Source organism: Meles meles, chromosome 3 (genome assembly GCF_922984935.1).
Source record: "Meles meles chromosome 3, mMelMel3.1 paternal haplotype, whole genome shotgun sequence".
Classification (NCBI taxonomy): domain Eukaryota; kingdom Metazoa; phylum Chordata; class Mammalia; order Carnivora; family Mustelidae; genus Meles; species Meles meles.
In genome coordinates this window covers 55,439,477-55,467,457 of record NC_060068.1, presented here as the reverse complement: position 1 = coordinate 55,467,457, position 27,981 = coordinate 55,439,477, and the positions used below count along the sequence as shown (strand labels likewise).

Below are 27,981 nucleotides of genomic sequence, written 5' to 3'. Positions count from 1 at the left end.
CTATCTCTTAGCAATCTGTTCCTGGCATTTTTCTTTGGCCTCCTTCTTTCTCTTGGTCAAAAGTTCAGCATATTCTGCTGCCTCTTACTTTTTCGTAATACGCTGTTTCTTCAGAGTAACATGCATTTGTTGCAAAACACATGGAATAACAAGGCACTGAATTGTGGGCACTTTGGTCCTAGGTTTACCTGTATTTATGGGCTTTTTCACAACATGGTGATGATCATCATCTTCTTTAGAGAGATTTAAAAACTTATTAATTCTGCTAGCTCTTTTGGGCCCCAGGAGAGAAGAATCACAGTATCAGTAGGTAGGTTTAGGAATATCGTTCTCTCCTTTTTGTACACTGACTAAGGTCAGAACCATCAGGTTGGCATCCACAGTGCAAACCCAAACGCACTTGGGTTTTCTTCTCCAGCCCTTGATATGTAACAGGAATCACCCTTGCCCAGCAGCAGGTAGACAACCATGAATCAAGACACCCTGCTTCATGGAAAAGCCTTGTCTGTCATTCCCACCACGGATTCCAACCACATAACCCGCCCAGTCTTCACCTGGATTATCAGCAGTAACTTCTCTGGCTGCATACTTGTCATAAAAGTTACAAAGTTTGCCTTCACCATACACTTCAGTGAGTTTCTAGCAGCCAGTAGTTGGGAAGATGATGTTCAGCTTCACTCTTGAAGCACCCAACCACCTCCAGGGCACCACCCACACATAAAAAGCTCCAATTCTCTTATTTTGAACAGGATTGATCACCACATTTTAAAGAAATATTTTGACTCCTAAGGTAAAAAAATAGTGTCCCCTATATTTAACGTGCTTTATTTTGAATGTTACATAAAGGTAAAAGTGGTAAGATTATTCTCTTAAAAAAGTAAAAATTAATCAAGAGGCTTGGAAGTATATTTCATCTGATTTTTTAAAAAGATTTAATCATTTATTTATTTGAGAGAGAGAGCATGAGCAGGGGGAGAGGGAGAAGCAGGCTCCCATTGAGCAGGCAGTCCAGTGTGGGACTTGATCCTGGGATCATGACCTGAGCTGAAGGCAGACACTTAACCAACTGAGCCACCCAGACGACCCTCTTTCATCTGATCTTAAAGTGAGATACTTGACAAAAGATTTGAATGAAAATGTCTTGAATATTTTATTTTTCAAAGTATTCAAATATCAACTATGATGAGTCATTTGGGTACATTTTCTTTCATGTTTATCCAAAATAACCCTTTTTTTTTTTTTCTTTTTTTTTTTTATTTTATGCTTTTTTTTTTTATCCTAAAATCTTTTTTTTTTTTTTTTTTTTTACATAATCATTTATTAGCTTTTCAAAGCTGTCTTAAGCCCCTAAGTTTAAAGAAAAAAATTTTTTTCTGCTGTTGTTTTCCAAAAGACTTGGCAAAGGAAAAGTCAGCTTCAGCTGGACTGTATCAGATTCAGCTCATTTCTTCCATCCCAGCTTTCAGTGGGTGCAAGGAGGAATGAGGAGCAGCTGAAGATAACAGCCATCTTCGCAGTGAGCTTTAACATTTGCTTTTAAATAAGCCCCCTGAGAATGAATTCACATGCAAAAATGAAACATTTTGAAGATAACACATTAAGATTTACTATTTGTATTATCAGTATTTTAGTAATATATCAGAATGTTAAAATACTAGCAACTGGTAATATGGTTTATGTTAGATTCATATGAAAGGTTCACTTATAAATTACATATATATTTATATATATATATACACACACACATACATACACACATTAAAATTCATCAAGGTTTTCTAAAAACTACAAGTCCACAACTGGTCTGATAAAAAACATATTATTTTCTGTGAGGAAATTTTTAGGGGAAAAAGATGTGTATTAGCATCAACATAGAGAATACAAATGTATGACCATTTCATATCTTGTTATGAAAGCAAAATAAAACAAACAAAAATATGGTGTGGAAAATAGTAATAAGGCCACAGTTCCTCTTTGTGAGTATTTCCATACTTTATATTCTGTGCAGTCTTTTTTTCTATTCTTTATTGTAAAACTGAAAAATGAATACACATTTTTATTATGTATAATGTTCTGGTTAATGTAACAGTTTTAAATAAAGATAAAACATCTCCTTAGGTATTGGACTGATAACTTTCTTCTCCCTCTATCTTGATGGCATTTCTAATAAAACATCACATATTTGGTGGATAGCAAATTGAGAAGAGTCTTTTACAAGCCAAACAAATCTGTTTTTCTTTTTGTGCTATAGGCAAAACATTTCCCTTTGATTTATAATTCTAATATAAAACTGCAATGCTCTATTATAATAAGTAGAATCTAAAGTCACATTATTGAATATAGTCATAAAAAGGGACTAGCAGTATTATTTTTTTATTAAGTAGGAGTAATTTTACACACTTTATCAATTTTGACTGGTTTCAGTTTCTCTGACTGAAAACAGTATATCTTAGATTTATCTTCTTTATTTTTTTCTGACAGAAAGGTATAAAAACAAAAATGATAATAAACGATTGACTATTTAAGTGAATCTCTAGTTCATGTGAAGTTGCATTAATTCAAACAATCAGAAACCAGAATCTATATTGTAAGATTAACAAGGTGAATAGTGCCAGAAAGAAAGAGTTAATAGGTAGCGTTAATTCTACCTACAAAACCACGTAGAAAAGCTTAATTATTTACTTTAATATCTGTCAATTTTTTTGCTGACACCTTTATCAATTTTCATAATAAACTAATAATATTCAGTTATGATTAATTATTTTTATAATACAAAGAAGCAAATTTCCAAACATTTGAGCTACAATGCTAGGTACAAAGATCACAAAGGCATTATCTTGCTATTAGAGTGTCCTTGCAAGATGTATTTAAAATGCTGGCAGAACTTTGAAAAAGTGAGATGAGAGACAGTACACATGTAGCACACGGCATTTTCAATTAGGATTTTAATTACGCTTTGTGAAATCTAGTGATATTTTTTTATTTCTTAAAATAAATGAGGTAAATCTCATCAGAATTATTTACTCCTATGGATACCAATTTATATGATAAACCACTTTGTTCTACAACTGCATTACCAAAACCCAATTGTCTCATGCTGTTCATGGAACTCAGTAATAGGACACAGACTGTGATGCTATTAAAGCAATTCAATAACAGAATATTAGAATGTCTACTAAAATACCACAAATTAGTATCAGAATTTTATATAATGCTGCTAGAGTATTACAACATTGCAGTGTTTCCTTTTGTTTTACAATTTAGGCAGTAATATTACTGATGTAATTATGTTTCTTATCCGTATAACCCAAGTTTAGACCTAAATCATAGTATTGCCTTTATCATACTGAAATGCATTTTTTCTTATTCTAGAAATGGCTTGATAATTCTGCATGATTTTCAAACTGTAAAAACTTCAAATTTGCATTTATTACATCTTGACAATCTAAGGACTAGGTATTAAATCTTGGAAAAATTTCTTAAATGATTTCAAAATATGTCAAAACTCAGAGCACCATTTTGTTTTTATTGTTAAAAAATTAAGCAGAGCAATATCGTTGGAAAGTGATGCTATTATTGTCCATGGCCATGAAAATTTTCTTTAAAAATAAGATATTTACCATCTTGCTTACCAGAAAATTTTCCTTTGATTTCATCCAGTTCAACACCAGTTAAAGATATTTACCCACAATAAAAATTTTTCTGTTTTTATATGTGAAGAAACTGGTCCGTTAATATTCAATAATTTTTCAAAACTCAAACTCAGTTATTGAACCTATCTTAAAGAATATATTCTAAACTGTTTCTTAGCCATTAAGACAAAACCACTATTTCTTTTTGATGATGCAGAATTATTGTTGTGATGCTTAGACTATGAGATATTATCAGGTGTAAGGATTTTGGTGTTGGTCAAACTCACGGTCAAATCATGGATTATGGAGAGAGTATGGAAAACTTAATAATTGTCGGGGGTTTGGGGGTGAGAGTATCTTAAGAACAATAAGAATAATTTTGAAAAATACATAAATATGGGTAAATGAGGTACAATGTATTGTAGAGCACACTGCATTCCACTGGAAGAAGATACTGACGTTTAATAGGCATGGTAGAAAGTCATCACTTTTAGTTCCCACAATCTTCTCCATAACAATATCCTTTGGTAGTTTTGAATACTATCAGCAATTTTCCCAGATAAAATTTATGGGCAACTGGACAGACAAGCTTCTGAACATAGACTGGGATGGTTGTCATAATACTAATAAAAGCTGAATGAAACTATCTCATAAGCCCAGGTAGACTAAGGTTATATTAGAATACTTGGTGTTTCTGTAGTAGCTCAGTCTATGCCGCTAGTTTCCACAGAAACAGTATGTCAGGGTGACATGCCCTGAGGTAATGTAAGGCTTCTGTGGAAGAGTGTTTACCGATGAATCTTTTGGACTTCTCAAAAATAAATATGGGGAGTTATCCAATGTGATTTTTATCACTCATAAAATACTCAAAAAATTTCCTTTCACGTGGCAGTATCTACAGCAGTTTGCCTCCTTCTCCACTGGACAAAACATGTTTCCAATGCTTGCAATAACTAATGTTTCTAGTAGCTTTTTTTTTTTCTTTTTTTTCTTTTTTTTTCTTCATTTTATTTATTTTTTCAGTGTAACAGTATTCATTCTTTTTGCACAATACCCAGTGCTCCATGCAAAACGTGCCCTCCCCATTACCCACCACCTGTTCCCCCAACCTCCCACCCCTGACCCTTCAAAACCCTCAGGTTGCCCCAACCTCCCACCCCTGACCTTTGAAGGGTCTAGTAGCTTTTGACCACAGACCAGAACAATCTAAACCACAATCATACAGCTTACTGGGATTTTTTTTTTCTTTTTTCAATGCAGGAATATATCTTAAAAAGCTTGGCTAAGTTTTCCATTCTATATGCATAATGATAACAATAAATCTGCACTCCTGCTGGGGGCCATTTTCACAGCTTCCTCTCCAATAATTAAATGACCACCGGCAAGCATATTGCCCATCGAATTTAGAGAATCAAAACGTTTTTCTTAATATCCCTTTCAGCAAAAATGATTTTATCATCTTCCTTCCATTTTCTTAACATTTTAAATAAATTTACCACTGATTAAGGCAAAGGTTATTTCTTAGCACTTTAATCCTCTTTACATAGTTAATTAGCATCAAGTGTTCTATTTTCTGGAGTATAAAGCTCTGGGTGTGTGTCTTAAATGTATATGACGAAGTTTTGGTCATGAAATGTAAAGCATTCATAACATAAGTGTCTTTCCTGTAAATAATTTCTGAATATGAAAAAGGATCTGAATCAGTTTACCAATCTGAAATATATACATTTTAAGAATTAAATGATTATACTGTGTATTTTTTATTGTAATACAATGTGATGAAACCACATCTTTCAACAAAATGGAAATTATATTTTCCATGTTCTCCTGTTGAAAAGTTATTCTCTATATATTCAGAGATCTTGTACACAATCCTATATGATGAAGTGAAGGAATATTGTGAGAAACCTATTGAACAAGGGGAAACCTTTGTCTAAAACACTTTAGGAGGGAGAAGATATTTCAAACAATTTTAAACTAAACCAAAAATTAAATTGAGAAATTACAAGAGAAAATTACTAGCTACTAAAAATATGATGCATCCTGAGGAAATTTTATAAACATTTTTATGAGAAAATCACTCAAGATTTAGAGAAAGTGAGGTACTTGATGTGGTAAATATTTACATGATGTTGTGCTTAATTGCAAACATAATGGATTCTTCCAAGGGAATCAAATAAATGCTGTGCATCATCCAGAACAAGAAAGACCAATAAAAAATAGACCTTGGTTAAAGAAACCTCACTTCTCAGGAAGGAGGCAAGGTTGACTTAAGGAAGGACTACTAGGTTCTAAGAACATACTTTACATTTAACTTACTAATGTCTGCATAATGTTCCTTGAGTTATATCTTTTAAAAAAGTATTCTTCAAATCAGTATAACTCTTCGTATACCATAATGCCAGTTAATTGCATCAGAGCTGTAAAAATAGGACAATAAAGATCTCATTAGACCATGAGGACGAAATCATTTTCTTTAGATTTAGAATAGAGGCAGTAAAGGGATCAGGGCAAAACATGGGCCTTCTCTGAAGTTATCATGGGTACTTTATCACTTAAAACATAATGTAACAGAGTACTACTTGATAATTTTATACTCTTCTCTTTGCAATCTAAGAAATTAATTACTAAGAAAGTATATGATTTTAACTTGCCAAATTCAAATCTGTGATTTCTCTTATGATTTTATCACTAAGTAGATCCATTTTTTTTTTAAAGATTTTACTTATTTGACAGAGACAGTGAGAGAGGGAACACAAACATGGGAGTGGGAGAGGGAGAAGCAGGCTTCCCGCCCAGCAGGGAGCCTGACAGGGGCTCCATCCCAGAACCCTGGGATCAAGACCTGAGCCAAAGGCACATGCTTAATGACTGGGCCACCTAGGTGCCCCTAAGTAGATCTAATTTTAAAAAACCCTAGAAAAAAATGTACTACATTAATCCCCATTTCTAGAAACTAAGCTTAGAGTATCTTAGTTTACTTTATTAAGAGAGTCTAGTGAATAATGATAAAAGACTTGGAAAAACTTTTCTTTTTCTTGTGTAGAATTTTTATATATAAAGACTTTTTATTTTTAAACACTTAAATTTTGAGACTTGTGTGTTAAATATATATTTTCTCTTCTATTCCCAGTATTATTTCTTAAATGTGATTTTTTCAATTATTTTCTACACAATTTAACATGTTTGCAACCCTACTGCTATATTTTAATAGGGTTCATCAAGCCTGAGTTCAAGCTTTGTTGGGCAATTGCAAAGTACATACCATAAAGTAAAGATGAGGCCATCTTCAAATACATTTTTATATATCCCAACGAGCAATATTTTAGACATCACTGGGAAGGAAAATCTATGCATACTTGCACAGTTTCATTTTCTAAAGATCATTTTAAAATCATCCCAGCAATATCTTTTTTCCTAGAAATCTTATAAAATGTTTTTATTGGCAGAATCTATGGGTTCTCTGCTATCTTTATGAAGAAAAGGAGAAATGCTTCTCACTTTTTTTTTTCATGTGGCATTCTCCTCACCTCTTAAAAGAAAAAGAAAGAAAAGTGTTCATTTTGAGTGTGACTTTTTAGTTGCTACTCTACTTTCTTCACTTTCTCCTAAATCACTAAAAGGTTGGAAAATAGTAGGAAATTTCAGAGTTGCACAGGCACATGAATCAAGTCTTCAAACTTAATGGTGAAATAGTATTGTGTATGAATCTAGGAGCTCTGATGAAGGGTTATTTTCAGTAAATGTTGAAAGGTTGACAGTAGTTGCTTTGTAGATGTGGAAAAAAACATGTTGATACCAATCATACAAAATTGCTCTTTAATGGTAAGAATTTTTTAAAAAGAGTTTCTTTGGGTACTGTTTTTAAGCCAGGGAATACAGTTACTGGAAACTTCCTATGAAGTTATAATGGACTCAAATTAAAAATGTCAGGAAATAGAATAAAGTAATACAAAATTTTCTCTTCTTCTGTTCATTATTGTATATTATTCTCTCTTCTTCTATTTTGTTCTTATGATAAAAATACTAGTTTGAGAAATACAAACCTGAGCATCAGTCTATGTCTATATACTTTAAGCGTGTTGCATCTAAAGTAGTTAGATTGACAAATCAATCTTAGGGCATAAATTTGCTAAGATGAGAATGTCAACTAATGCCATTTTCAGAAAAGACAGCATTATATTATTTTCAGGAAAAAATAGATGGCTTTTTAGCTGAATTCTATATCCTCTAAGAGATTAGAATGAATTAGTTGACTGGAAGAAGTAACACTGGCTTGAGAATGATCTGTTAGTCATTCCAACATTGTATGGTCTGAGTGTTCCTATTTTCTTTCCACCTTCACTCAGAACAAGGCTCTGGGGAATCATATGAAGAAGTCCAAGATAGAAAGAGGAAAAGCAGACATGAAAAATGAAGAAGGAGTGATGTGGAATCCAAATCCAAGACCCACTCTAATGTCTACTACATAAGATGTTTGAAATAAACCAGTTAGAACCCATATCCATACTTTTCCCTTTACCCTCATCATATATTTATTCATTTCTCAAACTTTTATTATACTTATTTTAAAAAATTTTTAATACATCTTTCCTTTTCAGATTATTTATCATTATTTATGTTTGCTGAAGCAAATTATATTCTATTATTTTTAAAAATATATTGAATTAAACATAAAGTTAAATTCATTTACATTTTAACATTTTAAAAATTATTCTATTTTTTTATTAATTTGGGCTTTCTCTCTTTTCTTTTGGATTAGTATGGCCAATGGTTTATCGATCTTATTGATTCTTTCAAAAAACCAGCTTCTAGTTTCATTGATATGTTCTACTGTATCTCTCGTTTCTACCTCATTGATCTCTGCTCTAATCTTGATTATTTCCCTTCTTGCATGTGGAGTTGGTTTGATTTGTTGTTGATTCTCCAGTTCTTTAAGGTGTAGAGACAACTGGTGTATTCTGGATTTTTCAATGTTTTTGAGGGAGGTTTGGATGTCTATGTATTTCCCCCTTAGAACCGCCTTTGCTGTATCCCATAGGTTTTGGACTGAAGTGTCTTCATTCTCATTGGTTTCCATGAATTGTTTAAGTTCATCTTTGATCTCCTGGTTGATCCAAGCATTCTTAAGCAAGGTGGTCTTTAGCTTGCAGGTGTTTGAGTTCCTTCTGAACTTTTCCTTGTGATTGAGTTCCAGTTTCAAAGCATTGTGATCTGAGAATATGCAGGGAATAATGTCAGTCTTTTGGTATCGGTTGAGTCCTGCTTTGTGACCCAGTATGTGGTCTATTCTGGAGAAGGTTCCATGTGCACTTGAGAAGAATGAGTATTCTATTGTTTTAGGGTGGAATGTTCTGTATATGTCTATGAGGTCCATCTGGTCCAAACTTTCATTCAGTGCTCTTATTTCTTTATTAATTTTCTGCTTTGATGATCTGTCTATTTCTGAGAGAGGCGTATTAAGATCTCCAACTATTATTGTATTCATATCAATATGATTCTTTATCTTGACTAATAGTTTTCTTATGTAATTGGGTGCTCCCATATTGGGGGCATAGATATTCACAATTGTTAGATCATCTTGGCGGATAGTCCCTTTAAGAATTTGGAAGGGGAGGCGAACCATAAGAGACTATGGACTCTGAAAAACAACCTGAGGGTTTTGAAGTGTCAGGGGTGGGAGGTTGGGGAACAGGTGGTGGGTAATAGGGAGGGCACGTATTGCATGGAGCACTGGGTGTTGTGCAAAAACAATGAATACTGTTACGCTGAAAAAATAAATAAAATGGGAAAAAAAAAGAATTATGTAGTGTCCTTCTGTATCTCTGACTACAGTCTTTAGTTTAAAATCTAATTTATCTGATATGAGAATCACTACCCCGGCCTTCTTTTGAGGCCCATTGGCATGAAAGATGCTTCTCCATCCCTTCACTTTCAGTCTGGGTGTATCTTTAGGTTCAAAATGGGTCTCTTGTAGACAACATATGGATGGGTCCTGTCGTTTTATCCAATCTGCAACCCTGTGTCATTTTATGGGTGCATTTAGGCCATTCACATTGAGAGTGATTATTGAGAGATAGGTTTTTTTTGACATCGTGTTGCCTTTGAAGTCTTTCTGTCTGTAGATTGTTTCTATATTTCTGTTCAATGATATTCTTAGGTTTTTTTCTCTTTTATAGGACCCCCCTTAATATTTCCTGCAGTGTCGGCTTGGTGGTTGCATAGTCTTTTAAGCCTTGCCGGTCTTGGAAACTCTTTATCTCTCCATCCATTTTAAATGTCAGTCTTGCTGGATAGAGTATTCTTCGTTGCATGTTCTTCTCATTTAGTACTCTGAATATATTTTGCCAGCCCTTCCTGGCTTTCCAGGTCTCTGTGGAAAGGTCTGACGTTATTCTAATGGGCTTTCCTCTGTATGTAAGGAGCTTCTTTGTCCTAGCTGCTTTTAAGAGGGTCTCTCTTGAAACATAATTCCTCATTCTAACTATAAGGTGTCGTGAGGACTTTCGAGAATCTAAAATCTTGGGAGAAAATCTCTCTGCCTCTAGTACATGAACGTTGTTTCCATTCGTGAGATTGGGAAAATTTTCATAGACATCTTCTTCCACTATATCTTCTAGACTTCTTTCTTTTTCCTCCCCTTCAGGGATTCCAATAATTCTGATGTTGGAACGTTTCATGGCATCGTTTATTTCCCTGAATCTGTTTTCGTGGTTTCTGAGCTGTTTGTTCCAGGCTTCCTCCTAATCCTTTCTCTCTGTTTGTCCTCCAGATCACTAATTCTATCTTCTGTCTCAGTTACCCTAGCTTTTAGAGAATTTAGATTAGATTGGAACTCATTGAGAGCATTTTGAACATCATCCCTGGTGGCTTTCAGTTCTGCCCTAACATTGTGAACATCATCCCTGGTGACTTTCAGTTCTGCCCTAATCAATTCTGTTTGGTCATCCATGGCTTTCTCCAACCTAGCTATTGCCTGGATAATTGTTAGTCTGAATTCCTTTTCTGACATACTGTCTATATCGATAGCCATTAGCTCTGTTGCAGAAGGCCCATCCTCTGTATTTTTCTTCTGTTGGGTATTCCTCCTCCTAGTCATTTTGGTAAGAGATGACTGAACAGATGCAGCTGGACTTATCGATTGTGGTGCAGTCAATGTGCACCCTGGAATGCTTCTGTGCAATCAGGATTCCCCACCCAAATGAAAGAAGAAAGAAAAGAAAAAGAAATAGAGAAGAAGAAAGAAAAAAAAGAGAGAAAAGAAAAAAGGAAAAAAAAAGAGAGAGAGATAGGAAAAAAAGGGAAGATAAAAGAGAAGGCTCAGCCCAAATGGGCCACAAGGTAAGATTTGTGAAGTATACAAACAAAAACAGACAAACAAAAAGACTGATAAAAGTATATGACAAGAGAAAAAAATACATATATATAAGCAAAAAAAAGGGAAGAACCTCATCAGAAAGAACCCCAAGTATAAGATTTATATATTATCAGGACAAACACAAATTAACAGAAACACTGACAGAAGGAAAAATTGGTGAGAGTGGTTATAAAATAATGAATGAAAAGGGAGAGATCACAACTAACACCAAGGAAATAGAAACAATCATCAGAAATTATTACCAACAGTTATATGCCAATAAGCTAAGCAACCTAGATGAAATGGATGCATTCCTGGAAAACTACAAACTCCCAAAATTGAACCAGGAAGAAATTGACAACCTGTATAGACTGATATCTAGTAACAAGATTGAAGCAGTGATCAAAAACCTCCCAAAAAACAAGAGCCCAGGACCTGACGGATTCCCTGGAGAATCCTACCAAACATTCAAAAAAGAAATAATGCCCATTCTCCTGAAGCTATTTCAAAAGATAGACATGGAATGAAAACGTCCAGAACCTTTTTATGAAGCCAGCATTACTCTGATCCCCAAACCAGGCAAAGACCCTACCAAAAAGGAGAATTTCAGACCAATATCACTGATGAATATGGATGCAAAGATTCTCAACAAGATCCTAGCAAACAGGATCCAGCAGTACATTCAAAAGATTATCCACCATGACCAGGTGGGATTCATCCCTGGGTTGCAAGGTTGGTTCAACATTCACCAATCAATGTGATAGAACACATCAATAAGAGAAGAGAGAAGAACCACATGGTCCTCTCAATTGATGCAGAAAAAGCATTTGACAAAATCCAGCATCCGTTCCTGAATAAAACGCTTCAAAGTATAGGGATGGAGGGAACATTCCTGAACTTCATAAAATTTATCTATGAAAGATCCACAGCAAATATCATCCTCAATGGGAAAAAGCTTGCAGCCTTCCCGTTGAGATCAGGAACACGACAAGTATGCCCACTCTCACCACTCTTGTTCAACATAGTATTAGAAATTCTAGCAACGGCAATCAGACAACAAAGAGAAATAAAAGGTATCCAAATTGGCAAGGAAGAAGTCAAACTCTCTCTCTTCGCAGATGACATGATTCTTTATATGGAAAACCCCAAAGACTCCGCCCCCAAACTACTAGAACTCATACAGCAATTCAGTAATGTGGCAGGATACAAAGTCAATGTACAGAAATCAGTGGCTTTCTTATACACTAACAATGAAAATACAGAAAGGGAAATTAGAGAATCGATTCCATTTACTATAGCACCAAGAACCATAAGATACCTGGGAATAAACCTAACCAAAGAGGTAAAGGACCTGTACTCGAGGAACTACAGAACACTCATGAAAGAAATTGAAGACATAAAAAGATGGAAGACCGTTCCATGCTCTTGGATTGGAAGAATAAACATTGTTAAAATGTCTATACTGCCTAGAGCAATCTATACTTTTAATGCCATTCCGATCAAAATTCCACCGGTATTTTTCAAAGAGCTGGAGCAAATAATCCTAAAATTTGTATGGAATCAGAAGAGACCCCGAATTGCTAAGGAAATGTTGAATAACAAAAACAAAACTGGCGGCATCATGTTACCCGATTTCAAGCTTTACTACAAAGCTGTGATCACCAAGACAGCGTGGTACTGGCATAAAAACAGACACATAGACCAGTGGAACAGAGTGGAGAGCCCAGATATGGACCCTCAACTCTATGGTCAAATAATCTTCGACAAAACAGGAAAAAATATTCAATGGGAAAAAGACAGTCTCTTCAATAAATGGTGCTGGGAAAACTGGACAGCTATATGTAGAAGAATGAAACTCGACCATTCTCTTACACCGTACACAAATATAAACTCGAAATGGATAAAAGACCTCAACGTGAGACAGGAATCTATCAGAATCCTAGAGGAGAACATAGGCAGTAACCTCTTCGATATCAGCCACAGCAACTTCTTTCAAGATATGTCTCCAAAGGCCAAGGAAACAAAAGCAAAAATGAACTTTTGGGACTTCATCAAGATCAAAAGCTTCTGCATAGCAAAGGAAACAGTCAACAAAACAAAAAGGCAACCCATGGAATGAGAGAAGATATTTGCAAATGACAGTACAGACAAAAGGTTGATATCCAGGATCTATAAAGAACTTCTCAAACTCAACACACACAAAACAGATAATCATATCAAAAAATGGGCAGAAGATATGAACAGACACTCCAACGAAGACATACAAATGGCTATCAGACACATGAAAAAATGTTCATCATCACTAGCCATCAGGGAGATTCAAATTAAAACCACATTGAGATACCACCTGACACCAGTTAGAATGGCCAAAATTAGCAAGACAGGAAACAACGTGTGTTGGAGAGGATGTGGAGAAAGGGGAACCCTCTTACACTGTTGGTGGGAATGCAAGTTAGTGCAGCCACTTTGGAGAACAGTGTGGAGATTCCTCAAGAAATTAAGAATAGAGCTTCCCTATGACCCTGCAATTGCACTGCTGGGTATTTACCCCAAAGATACAGATGTAGTGAAAAGAAGGGCCATCTGTACCCCAATGTTTATTGCAGCAATGGCTACGGTCGCCAAACTGTGGAAAGAACCAAGATGCCCTTCAGCGGATGAATGGATAAGGAAGATGTGGTCCATATACACAATGGAGTATTATGCCTCCATCAGAAAGGATGAATACCCAACTTTTGTAGCAACATGGACGGGACTGGAAGAAATTATGCTGAGTGAAACAAGTCAAGCAGAGATAGTCAATATCATATGGTCTCACTTATTTGTGGAGCATAACAAATAACATGGAGGACATGTGGAGATGGAGAGGAGAGGGAGTTGAGGGAAACTGGAAGGGGAGATGAACCATGAGAGACTATGGACTCTGAAAAACAACCAGAGGGTTTTGAAGGGGGGGGGGGGCGGGTGGGAGGTTGAGGAACCAGGTGGTGGGTGATAGGGAGGGCACGTACTGCATGGAGCACTGGGTGTGATGCCAAAACAATGAACACTGTTATGCTGTAAATAAACAAATAAAAAATAAATAAATAAAAAATTAAAAAATTATTCTATTTTTTAAATTATCCTATTTAACATTTTAAAAATGATTCTATTTTAAAAAATTATCCCAGAAGAAGTTATAGCTAATAATTCTGCATTTTTCTTTCTTTAAACATCTAGCATAATATAAATACAGGTAATTTTGGTTTGATGTTTACAATATCAACTGAATTAAGCAGTGATGTAGGAAATTTACATTACAGAACTTCTTACTAATCATATACTAGCATTCTGAGTATTACTGTTGTAACTAACAGAGTTAACAGAGAAGGACTTCTTTCTTTTAAAATTTTTTTAATTTGACAGACAGAGATCACGAGTAGGCAGAGAGGCAGGCAGAGAGAAGGAGGAAGCAGGCACCCCGCTGAGCAGAGAGCCCGATGTGGGGCTTGATTCCAGGACCCTCGGATCATGACCTGAGCCGAAGGCAGAGGCTTTAACCCACTGAGCCACCCAGGTGCCCCGAGAAGGACTTCTAAATAACATAATATGTTTAAGAAAGTAAAGAAGTGTAAAGAAGTATTATATATAACTGGAATACTCAAAGCCCTCACTTTACATGACACGGTACTAACTGAAACAGGTGCGTGTTGATACCGTGTTCTTGCTCGGCTTGGTTCCCTTGACTAGAGAGCTGTGCCAAGCAAAGACACAGTTCTAATATGCAAGAGTTTTAGCAATACTGTCTAAAATGAGTAATGTCTGAATATAAAGAAATTCAAATGGAAATTATAGAAGTAAACAATGTATTATGTAGGATTAAGAGCTCAATAGATGGATATGAAAATAGAACAGACTCCAATAATAGGATTCCTAAAATGGAAATCAAGTTAACAGAAAAAAATACAAGCTGAAACAGACAGAAAAGCATAGAATATGTAGAAAACAGGAGACATGCAGAACAGAATTAAAGGGCTAACATATGTTTAACAGGAATCACAGAAAAAGATGAAAGGGAACTATGCAGAATAATATCCGAGTAATGTCTGAGGTGTTTCCAAAATAAATGAGCAATAGCAAGAAGCTCAATGGATCCCAACATTCAAGAAGTAATGGGTCCTAACTGAGATAAATACAAAGACTACATGTAGGCACATCTAAAAGAGTGTTTTTTACAGGACGATTTTATATTCTTAAAATATTTAAGTCCTCAAAATGCTTTCTTTGTGAATTTTTTAAAAAAAGATTTTATTTATATCTTTGACACGCAGAAAGAGGTCACAAGTAGGCAGAGAGGCAGGCAGAGAGAGAGGGGAAAGCAGGCTTCCCGCTGAGCAAGGAGCCAGATGCAGGACTCAATTCCAGGACCCTGGGATCATGACCTAAGCCAAAGGCAGATGCTTAACCAACTGAGCCACCCAGAGGTCACTCTGTGAATGTTTAATGATTTAGAAAATAAGACAAATTTTCAAAATATGCATTTAGTTCATTTCTAAAATACCATGAATATATCCATTTTGTTAATGTAACATAATATATATTTACAAAACCTAACTATCTTTTCCAAAACAAAATATGATTAATGCTTTCAGTAATTGCTTCATGTGTTTGTAAATACTTTTCATATTTCATTTACTAGAAGATAACTAGATTTTCACATCTGCTTCCCATGTCAATCTGTTATATTGTTTTGTTAGAAGTGTATAAAGAAAATTCAGGCTTGAAAGATTTTATAGTAAGAAAATGGAGGAGAATTGGAGAGGATAATCCTTTCGGATAGCTGGGGATATTTTTCTTTGATGAAAAAACTGACAAGCAGTAGTTTTATAAAGATAGTCATCATATGGGATATGAAAGAATATCACCAAACTTTTTGTATTCTGTTACATTCAAATCCATTGACTGTTTCCACTTTGTTTTTTTTTTCAACTTTCACTCTGAATCTATCTTATATCCATGTATTCATTTTGTAACATCAAGCATTGGTCACTTTGGAATAATTGTCAAAAACCAAAGACAGGGCGCCTGGGTGGCTCAGTGGTTTAGGCCGCTGCCTTGGGCTCAGGTCATGATCTCAGGGTCCTGGGATCGAGTCCCACATCGGGCTCTCTGCTCGGCAGGGAGCCTGCTTCCCTCTCACTCTCTCTGCCTGCCTCTCTGCCTACTTGTGATCTCTGTCAAATAAATAAATAAAATCTTAAAAAAAAAAAAAAAAGCAAAGACATAGGAAAATCTTGAAAACAGAAAAAAATCTTCATTGTAGAAACACTATGGTAGAAGCCCAAAGAAAACAATGGATTGGTATCTTTAAAGTGTTGAAAGAAAATATCAGGCACATTTTTCAGCAGATAAAAATATGGAAGTGCAAGACAGATTTGAAGGACATTGTAAGGTTTGAATATATTGAAAAATTTAAACAAATACTGACTTTGTAAAATGCTAATAGTAATGTTCTTTGTGGTCTCAATTATATGAAAATTAAAATGTGTTATAGAAATGAAACAAAAAGAATTAATAGAGCCCATAGAGGGAAGATGTTTTAAATTTCTAGCATTGTTGGAGAGAGGCAAAATAAATTCTTCCATGACATTTTCATTACTCAAAATTTGTATTACTGTCATAACGTGAGAATGCATATATAATCTCTAAGTTAACCACTAAAACAAAGTGGAAAACACAGAGGGAAACAAATAAAAATTAATTGATTGATTCCAAAAAATGGAAAAAAACCTCTTGGGACACATATGTCAAATAAGTCTATTATAAGATGATCAAATATAAATGGATTGAGTAGACCAATGTTTTACATATGAATTTGAACCAATAGTTATCCTATCATATAATGATGACATTTATTTTGAGTCTTATTCTTTTTCCTCCTAAAGTAGTATCATTCATTAGTTCATTTTCCTATTTACACATTTTTATGCATATCAGGAGAATATAAAATATTTAGAACATAGCAATTAATATAGTTAAAATGGTATGTTCAGCAGTTGGAGAAATAAAACATACAGAAAAAAAAAACTATGACAATACAAGACAGAATGTGCTAGATGCAGTAAAAATTTTCAATGTATAGTTGGAGACCAATGGCATCCTACACAAAAAACGCTGGTGAGGTTAGAGGTACAATCTTGCCTTGAGCCAGAGTTCTCTTTTTTGCAACAAATGTTTAGGTCTGTTGGGAAACTGAAATTTTATTGCTGAAAGTATCTTCAAGTTAACCAATTGAACTAATGAAATTAGTGTTCATTTCAGGAGAGGTTAAATCTTGCTACAAAGCTAATCATGCACTTTAATGGAGCTCTTTACATTTGTTACATTTTCACATTTGTTTATTGTCATTTCAGTAGCCAAGCCCTTATTCATCCTGATTATCTTATCGTCCTCTGGAACTAAATCTGAAATGACATATGGTCAGTCGAGTTTTCAATTTCAGTTGCAAAGTTGCTCACAGGAACTTTAAAAAGCCACATGAATCTTTCAGAGCAAATTAGAGTCAAGAAAAGCTTCACCGAAACTGCTGCTGGTGAAAAGTCACTTATAAAGATATCTCACTGCCATCGTGGCATATACACAAGGCAAAGGAGATCCTTTATTTTCCCAGGACTAAATAATACTTTATGAAATTACCTCACATCTGACAGTATAGATAAACATTCAGTTAATTAATTTTGAAATGTCTTTATTTTGGTAGTCATTTACTAATAAAAAGTCAACATTTACTAAAAATTGTAAGTCAGAAATAACCAAAAAATAATTTCTGACATTATAATAATTATTTTATGCCACTTAAGGAGGCATTATTATCATCATTTTATAGATGACATAACTAGGGCCTTAAATGTGGTTAACAGATAATGTAAGTTTCCTGATATGGAGCTAGAGTAAAAATTCAAACTTAAACAATTTGAGTCAATGGTGGAAGTGATTTCCCCTGTCATTTAATTAAATTATGAAGAATAACATATATGTGAGCCAGAAAATAGTATTAAAAGTTAACAAATTGTCACGTTTTAATGATGTATAACATGCAAAGTATCTAAAAGAAAAACAAAATTGTTGCTCAGTAAGTGTTACAGAATTCAGTTAAAATAGAAAAACTAACAAGACTGAAAACACATAAAATTTCAAAAACTAATGATGTATTGTATGGTGACTAACATAACGTAATAATAATAATAAATAGAAGATAAATTCATTTCTCAAGAAAAAACAAGGAAACAAATATATGACTATCTCTTACATAAGTACTTATTTTCTGGATCACTAGTGTTGAAGGGTGATAAGCCCCTATTGAGCAGGCAATACATTTGCCATATTCAGGATAAAAGGAAATAAAAATAGAAACTCCAGGGAATAAGTTAAAGGACAAAAAGAATGCCTTTTTTTGCAGTTCAATCAATGAAAACCCTAGTGTAACGTAAGAGACACAGGCATGGAGATAGGTAGGGAAGGGGTCTAGGAGTTAGAGACTATAGCAGATCTTCAATTACAACCGTAGGCATTTCTGGCATCTCTAATACTCATCAAGATCATGAAAATGATAAAAGTAACTGCTCTCACAAAGGATACCTATCACTGAACCCAATTTAACACACTGTTGAGAATATAGTTTCTTTCTTTAGGAAGGCATAGGTTTGAATAGAGCTCTGACATTATTTCTGCAACATTGTCCAAGTCACTTCACTTTTTCTGCCTCATCTTTTTAATACTTGAAAACATCAACCCAGCCAAAGTATATGGGGAACAGCAAGACTGTAGATATTTGCAACAAATTAACCATCTTCAAGACCTCAGCCTAAGTTAAAAAGAAAAAAGCTTGTTTAATTATTTTTTAAATTTAGCCTGTAAAATTATCTTTGTATGAACGAATAGCAGTAGTACACTGCAGAAGTGGACCAATACCTAACAAAAAGTCAGAGGCCCATTTTCTCTTCTAGACTTGGAGTCAATTTCTCTGAATCACTGAAGAAAATATCCTGCTTGATCGAATTGGTAACATAGCCTTTATTTTGTCCTCTCCCAGAATCCCTGCTTTTCTCTTTTTTCTTCTTTCCTACTTCAGAGGGCAGGAATAAAATCATACTTTATCTACACTTTGTGATTTTTTGTGTCTGCAAACAACTGCAGGGGTGGCAGACATTGACTTGGTTCCATCTTGAAACTAGAGAATGTACCCTTATATGATCAAATACACTAAAAGGAGGAAGATACAGGGATTCCTGCTATCTCCCCTCTTCCTTCTTCAGTAGGTCTGCTGGCTCTGACTGCAAATGATTCATGTGGACGAAACTGTCATAAAGTTCAGATAATTTGGAGATTACTAAATCTAAATTTTCATATTTTAAATGAGAAATAAATGTAGCCCTCGAGGATTAAGTAACTGCAGCATCTGTATGCTAAGTAAGAAGTTAGGGTCACAGCTACTGACTGAGAAGTCTAGAGATGGGTCTCCTGAATTTTAGGTAATAATTGTTCCATTTCCCCTAGTGAATCTTAGTTACTGATAATATAAACATAATGCCATAGACTAATTTTCATAATAAATCAAATTACTATATAAGTGTGTATATTGTATAAGGACAGCATAAATTTTAAATTGGACATTTTTTAATTCTAGAGGTCCACCATTATTTAAATTCACAGAATTGAAAAAATATAGTGCTATGTACAATAAATCTACCTAATAAATATTTATTAAGTGAATGAAGGCATTATAAAACACACACTCTTACATGCATATTCTGGGATTCTAAAGCACTATAACCTTCCAGAAAGCAATCAGACATGGTGTATCAAGAATATTGAACTAGGTATACATTTTTTGGTTCAATAACTTCCAATGTGGAAAAAGAAATAAGGGAGAAAACAGTAGTTCAGTTTGGATACAAAATTCTTTAAAATGCGAACTTTTGAATAAAATATTTAACCACGAGAATGATATTGCTCAAAAACAGTATGGTATTGGCATTAAAACAGAAACACAGATCAACAGAACAGAATAGACAGCTCAAAAATAAACCCATTCATATAGGGTCAAATTATTTATCACAAAGGGCCCAAGAAGAGGGAAACGATAGTCTCTTTAATAAAATATTTTGCAAAAACTGAACAGCTACATGCAAAATAAGGAAACTGGACCACTGTCTTACACTATACACAAAAATGAATTCAAATAACAAAACAAAGCAAAAAAACCACCTTAGGTGGTAATCTCCTTGATATCAGTCTTGGTGATGGTTTTTTGAATCTGACACTAAATGTAAAGGCAGCAAAAGCAAAATTAAACAGGTGGGACTACATCAAACTAAAATGCTTAAACCATTAACAAAATGAGAAGGCAATGTACTGAATGGAAGAAAATATTTGCAAATCATATATCTGATAAGGGTTTAATATGCATTAAAAATACATAAAGAACTCAAAACAATCTGATTAAACACAGGCAGAAGGTCTGACATTTTTCCAAAGAAGACATACAAATGGTCAACAGACATTAAGAAAAGATGCTGAGTATCACTAATTACCAAGGAAACACAAATCAAAACCACAAATCTAACCACCTGTTAGAATGGCTATTATTAAAAAGATAAGAAGGAAAAAGTGTAGCAGATATGGAGAAGAGGAACACTTATGCATTGATGGGAATGTAAATTGGTATAACCACTATAGAAAACAATATATATAAAGTTTACTCAAAAAATTAAAAATAGGATTACCATATGATCCAACAATTGCTCTTCTGGGTATTTATCCAAAGCAAACAAAAATACTATTTTGAAAATAATCCCCCATGTTCACTGCAGCATTATTCATAATTGCCAAGATATGGAAATAACCTGCGTCCAGTGATGGAAGGATAGAAAAAGAATGTGTGTGTGTGTGTGTGTGTGTGTGTGTGTGTGTGTGTAATGGAATATTATTTAGCCATAGAGAGGAATAAAGTCTTATCACCTGTGACAACAGGGTTGGACCTTGAGAACATTATGCTAAGTCATAGCGTAAGTCAGACAAAGAAAGAAATCCCGTATGATCTCACCTACATGTGGAAACTGAAAAACAAAACAAACTCATAGATACACATAAAAGATTCGTGGTTGCCAGAGGCAGAGTAGGGATTGGATGAAATGGATGAAAGGGGTCAAAAGATATAAACTTCCCATTATAAAATGAATAAGTCATATGACTATAATGTGCAGCTTAGTGATTATAGATAATAATACTGTAATGTATACATGTAAATTGCTGATGTTGAAAGTGCTCATCACATGAACAAACTTGCAACTGTGCATGGTAATGGATGTTAATAAAGTAAATAAAACAGTGCGTGACAGTAAGCTCTCAAAAATATAACATTTCTTTTCTAGTGAAAACACTGTAATTTTAATTTATAGGCAGTTTTATTTTGACATTTAGTAAATTTACTTAAACAAGTATTTACATAGTTTAGTATAAAAAGTTAATGAAAGTAATGATGTAACAGTTATAAAAACAGTGAAATAGCAATGAATATTGAAGTCTATTAATTATAATAAAGTCCAAAAATGTGTTTTGTAAATATAATTACAAAAGGAATATACTAAAATAATTTTAGTGATAATAAATTATTTACCTTGGTTAATGATATAAATAAAACTGAGAAACTTACTAGATAAGATTGGTAGGAATTAAAATATAATAGTGCCTTTGCATACATGTAGTTTGGCACACTTTTACTCTTGCCATTGAAAACTAAAGACATATTAAGGGCATTATTTCACCCCCCCCCCAAAAAATCCACAGGATTCATACTTCCTAATCCCTAAAAAAGATGAAAACAAACCTATGAAAGGAAGAGACACAGAGAGAAACAATGGAAGTATGAAGAGAAATCATAAGACAAGGTATCAGAAATTATAATGTATCAATTAATACAAAAATATATATTTAAAAGCACTTTACATTGAAAAGCCAACTGATTGCTTATAAGTCAGTATCCTTGTTCTACTCATAACTAAAATATCAAAGAAAAGAGACATGTAAAGATCATACCAATAATCAAAATAAAGACTCAGAAAAATTAAATGGCAGATATGAGAGTATGCTGAATAACTAATCACATGTCTTATTGGAGCACAACTGGGAATTAGGACTAGGTGTTAATAATAACACTTGACTACTTGCAAGAAAGTAACACACCACTCTATTTTTCTATTGTCGTTTTGGTCTTAATTTCGGGGTTTTCCACATTTTTAGTAAAAAACATTTGCTGCTTTTTAAATCAGAACAAAATAGTTCATCAAAACACAATGAGAAATCACCCCACACCTGTTAGAATGACTAAAACTAACAACACATGTGGTGAGGATGTGGAGAAAGGGGAAATCTCTTATACTGTTTGTGGGAAGGCAAACTGGTACAGCTACAATAGAAAACAGTATGGAGGTTCCTCAAAAAGTTAAAGATAGAACTACCTACAACCCAGCAATTGCACTACTAGGTATTTACCCAAAGGATACAAAACACTGACTCAAAGGGGCATGTGCACCCCAATGTTTATAGCAGCATTATCAATAATAGCCAAATTATGGAAAGAGTCCAAATGTCCACCAACTAATGAATAGATGAAGAAGAGGTGGTATATGCATGCATGTGTGTGCACACAGAGGCATGTATACACGTGTGCATGCACACACGTGCACACACACACACACTGGAATATTACTCAGCCATCAGAAAGAATGAAATCTTGCAATTTGCAGCAACATGGATGGAGCTAGAGTTTATGATGCTAAGTGAAATAGGTCAATCAGAGAAATTATGATATGATTTCATTCATAGGTGGAATTTGAGGAAAAAAAACAGATGAACAAAGGGGAAGGGGAGAAAAAGAGAAAGAGAAGCAAACCATAAGAGAGTCTTAACTATAGAGAACAAATGGAGGATTGATGGAGGGGTGGTGGTTGGGGGATGAGCTAAATGCATAATGGGTATGAAGGAGGGCACTCGTGTTGGCACTGGGTGTTATATGTAAGTGATGAATCACTAAATTCTACTCCTGAAACCAATATTACACTACATGTTAACTAACTAGAATTAAAATAAAATTTTAAAAAGAAAACAAAAATAAACAAACAACAAAATTTTACCATAAAAGAACAAAATAGGGATGCCTGGGTGGTTCAGTCATTCAAGTGTTTGCCTTTGGCTTAGGTCATGATCCCAAGGTCCTGAGATCGAGTCTTGCATTGGACTCCTTGCTCAGTGGAGAGCCTGCTTTTCCCTCTGCCAGCTGCTCCCCCGCCTGTGTTCTCTCTTTCTCTCTCTCTCTGACAAAAAGATAAATAAATTCCTGAAAAAAAATACAGTAAGTATAAATTTGTTCAATAGCACTTGATATAGAAAATGGATCTGTTCCAAATCAAATTAAATCTACCCAATTTCTTATTCACGCAGTGGAAATATGTTCAGTATCAGCTAATAGTTGCACCCTGAAGACTAGCAAAAACTGGAAAAAACTAGGGAAGGTCACTCTGGTATTTGGTTTTTCTTGTTAATCACTGAGATTCTTTAACCAAAATTCTGTGTTCCCTTTTGAATAAGGGTAGTTCCACTCTCTCATTCTAAACTTGGAATGAAATGTTTCATTTTGCCATATATCTAGTCTTCTTAAACAAAACACCCAGTTGTACCATGAGAATAAGGCTCAAATTTCCCAAATTCAAAACTTTTCATCTTAGTCTTAGAGAAGATAAACTTTTATTTCTCAACCAGAGATTCACTTTGCCCCTTTTCAACACACGATATCAGTTTCCGTTTAGTCCCCAAACTCATGGTGGGGGATTTTTTATAATGATAGGACAGGGAGATGGACCAGAGGGATGAGGAACACAATATTGTATATTATCTTACAAGTCCACAGTATCAGAGCCCTCTAGGACCCCTCTGTCTGATGGATAATGGGGAGGTCCTAGGGGTCTTAGAAAAACTGGGCAGGGAAGAGATACTCAGGGCATTTAGAGTAGTGACTATTAACAATACCCCTGGAAATACTTCCAGAATATCCCCAGTGTTTGTTGAAGATCAATTTTGTCTATCTATCTTGGACTAAGAAACTCAATTTCTCCTAATGAGTCTGAAAAATACAACCAACCACTGAAATAAAAAACGAATTATGATACCAATTATTTTTTTAAAGAATCATATTATCCTACTCTAATATACATTTGTTCTACAAATAATAACTTTAAAAACTTTAACTTAGATGTCATATATAATAACTTCCTAACTTACTTCTTAAAACTTGATGTAATCAACATGGTGATGTGATTACAACATCTGATTTTTCTGTCACATATTAGGTAAAATTTGAACTCTCATGCAGAAGGTCTATGTTCGTTTAAAAAAATGTTTCCACTCACAGTTTTTTTCCGGATTTCTCTACTGAATTACAGGGATAGTCTAAAATACAAACACAAAATTATTTCTAAAACATATATTTCTTAATATTCATTTCATGTCATAATATCAAGTTTTTAAAAATTGTATGTCTTATGACATTACTTGATTGTTTATACCTCAGTGTTTGTGTTGTTTAGAATAGTGATGAAAACATTTGTGGGTACTTCTGCCTCTCAAGTGCAAAATGGAATGATTTCAAATTATTAGATAAATTATCTGTTGATACATAGAGAATCTAGAGAGTCAGGTATGATATAGGATCCTAGAACAGGATATGAAAAGGTGAGTTTTACTAATATTTTTATCTTGGTCTTGAGCTGTCAATTTAACCTTACTGTTTCTTTTTGTCTGTCTGTCTGTTTGTTTTATCACACGATTTTATTTTATTTTTTAAGATTTTTAAAATTTAAATTCAATTAGGTAACATATATTGTATTAGTTTCAGGGTTAGAATTTAGTGTTTCATCAGTTGCATGTAATACTCAGTGCTCATTACATCAAGTACCCTTCTTAATGGCCATCACCTAATTACCCCATTCCCCCACCTCCTCTCCAGCAACCCTGTTTGTGCCCTATAGTTAAGAGTTTCTTTTCCTTCCCTTCTGTGTTCATTTATTTTGTTTCTTAAATTCCACCTATGAGTGAAATCACATAGTATTTGTCTTTCTCTGGCTGACTTATTTCACATAGCATAATATCTTCTGGTTCCATCCACATTGCTGCGAATGACAGAATTTCATTCTTTTAGTTGGCTGAGTAATATTTCAGTGTGTGTGTGTGTGTGTGTGTGTGTGTGTGTGTGTGTACCACCTCTTTTTTATCCATTCATCTGTCAATAAACTATCATTTCTTGTTTTGGCAACAGTATGATGAATAATACAAGAGTTAATATTATCTAGATATATCAACAAATATATAATACAATTAATATTGGAATTTCATAGGAAAAAATGGTCTTAAAATAAATATAAATTGCAGTTACCCACTTAAGTCAAAATTGGGAAAAGCATAGACTCTATATTTGAATCTAAAATAAATGATTAGAATTTTAATAAACCATTCTCCTGTTCGAATGTTTTGCTTCTCTTTTCTTTTGGTGTTCTAAATATATTCACTGAATTTTATTTTGTTGCTGATAACCAGTTACACAAATAACTACTGATCTTATGACCACTGACTAAGGCAAACTCTAGGCAAATTGACCCTCTGGCTCATTTTCATTAAAATCATCATTTGGGAGAGCAAATCAGGCTGAAATTAATAGCATGGGCATATCATTTTCTTGAAGATTCTATATATCTAATGCTTATAAATAGGTTTGTATAAAAATAATGTGGTTCAAAATGACATAGCTTCAGAAGTCATGGCAATGATCTAATAGCCTTAATGAGAAAAAAAATATTTTATGTAATCTTTGTTTCTTTTTAATGCTTCATTTTGCCTCAAAGCATCAGAAGCACACACAACAAAATAAATCCTAGTTATATCTGAGCGTTGTTGGACTGTGCATGTGTCTAGGAAGCTAAGCATTAATAAGTCAGCATCCTCTGGTAATTTGCTCTAGTCTGTGTCTAAAGACTAGTCTGAACATCTTGGCCTAAAACACAGAGAATCTAGAGGAGAATTTTTCAAATCTGATGTAAAAGAGGGCACTTTGCTATCAGGGGTATAGTGTCCATTTTTAATTTTTTTTAAAATTCCATTTCCTGGTTTCAACAATAATGGTTCTGCTTCAGTAGCTGTGAATGTGGCCTACAAACAGCATTTTTTTTAAAAGATTTTATTTATTTATTTGACAGACAGATCACAAGTAGGCAGAGAGACAGGCAGAGAGAGAGAAGGGAGGAAGCAGGCTCCCTGCTGAGCAGAGAACCCAATGCAGGGCTTGATCCCAGGACCCTGGAATCATGACCTGAGCCGAAGGCGGAGGCTTTAACGCACTGAGCCACTCAGGCGTCCCTACAAACAGCAATTTTTTTTTTAAAGATTTTATTTATTTATTTGACAGAGAGAGAGATCAGTTAGGCAGAGAGGAAGCAGGCTTCCTGCTGAGCAGAGAGCCTGATGCGGGGCTCAATCCCAGGACCCTGAGATCATGACCTGAGCCGAAGGCAGAGGCTTAACCCACTGAGCCACCCAGGTGCCCTACAAACAGCAATTTTAATAAATGAATCAGTGATTCCAGTGTAACATGAAGCCACCAGTATAGATTTCCTTGCTCTGTGTCCTCTGCATTTGGAGGCCTGATGGTCTTTGAGATGCAAAGTGTACTGAGAATAAACTACCAAAGACTTCCCGTGAGTTAATCTCGGCATAGCTCATAACGTTTGTTACCCTTGGCCACTGCCCAAGAGGTAAACCCCTCCAGCCTCAATCCCCTGCTCTAGTTTCATTTCCACTCCCTTCTAAGTTACTGCTTTATATCCTGAGCCTCATGATCCATTTCTCTCTCCACCTTAACTTGGGTCAAGAAAGAACCAAAGATAGAAAGGGGCTGACAGAAACAACAAGTAACATGCCTTCCCTCAGACGTACTCAAGATTTCTCACTCTGCATGTTCATTAGTCCATCAGCTCTCCCACAGGAACCCCAAATGCACTTCCCCACTTACCTTATTGAAGCCTCTTGTCTACCTCCACTCACTCCACCATCTGCTCCCTCTTTGGTTCTTTCCATCACTTTCCATCATGCTCAAATTCCTCTTCTTTGCCCTTTAACATGCATTCTCTTCATCTTTTTCTCCTTGTGCCCCTTAAAGGATAAAGTCCTAGCTTGGTTGTGCCTGGAAGTGCAATTTTGTATAAAAACGATCAGGAAAGCTGCTTTTTAATACCTGGACAAAGAGATGGCTTTTGCTGGGGATTCTCCTTCTCCCAACATGAAGGTTTAAGTCCACATTTAGTTTCTCTCTCTGTATTTTTTTCATTATTTTCAGTTTCTTCGTGGGTTTTCTCACTGGCTATAGGCAGAGCATGATGGTGCTGCAACACCTCCCAAAAATGCCTGCCAGCTCTTCTTTCAGCCTCTCTTACCCGTGTGGGTGAAAGGCGATGGACCTTGTGTATGTGACCAAAAACAACCAGGCCTGTGGCAGGACTTGCACATCATGGCCTATGCCAGGCCCGCCAAACCCGAGTCTATCATAAACCCAAGTTGCTCATTCCCCACAAACAAGGTTATTTTCATGGTCTAACTATAGTGATCAATGACCTGCCTCCTCTTTCTTTGGCTTATAAACATGTGCATGCACACGGACACAGACACACGAATATATAACTTATTAAAGAACATACTGTGTCTCGGCCACTCTGGATCTTGGATCCAGTCTTAGCCACCGAAGAGGAGACATCATGCCTTCTTTCACCATCAGGACCCAGGGAAACACTTCTCCCATCTCCTTTGTTATATCTTCAGAAAAAAGGAAACAGTGTCTAGCTGTGGCTAGATGCTGCTAATGTTGGAGGCTCTTTCAGGGTTCTGCTCTTGAGTATAGGGATGATTTGTGAA

General features: G+C 34.9%; 1 pseudogene; it reads right to left on the bottom strand.

Annotated features, from left to right (window-relative positions):
• On the bottom strand, positions 1-27,823 carry LOC123939223 (annotated as a pseudogene).
• Between the last annotated feature and the right edge of the window lie 158 nt (positions 27,824-27,981).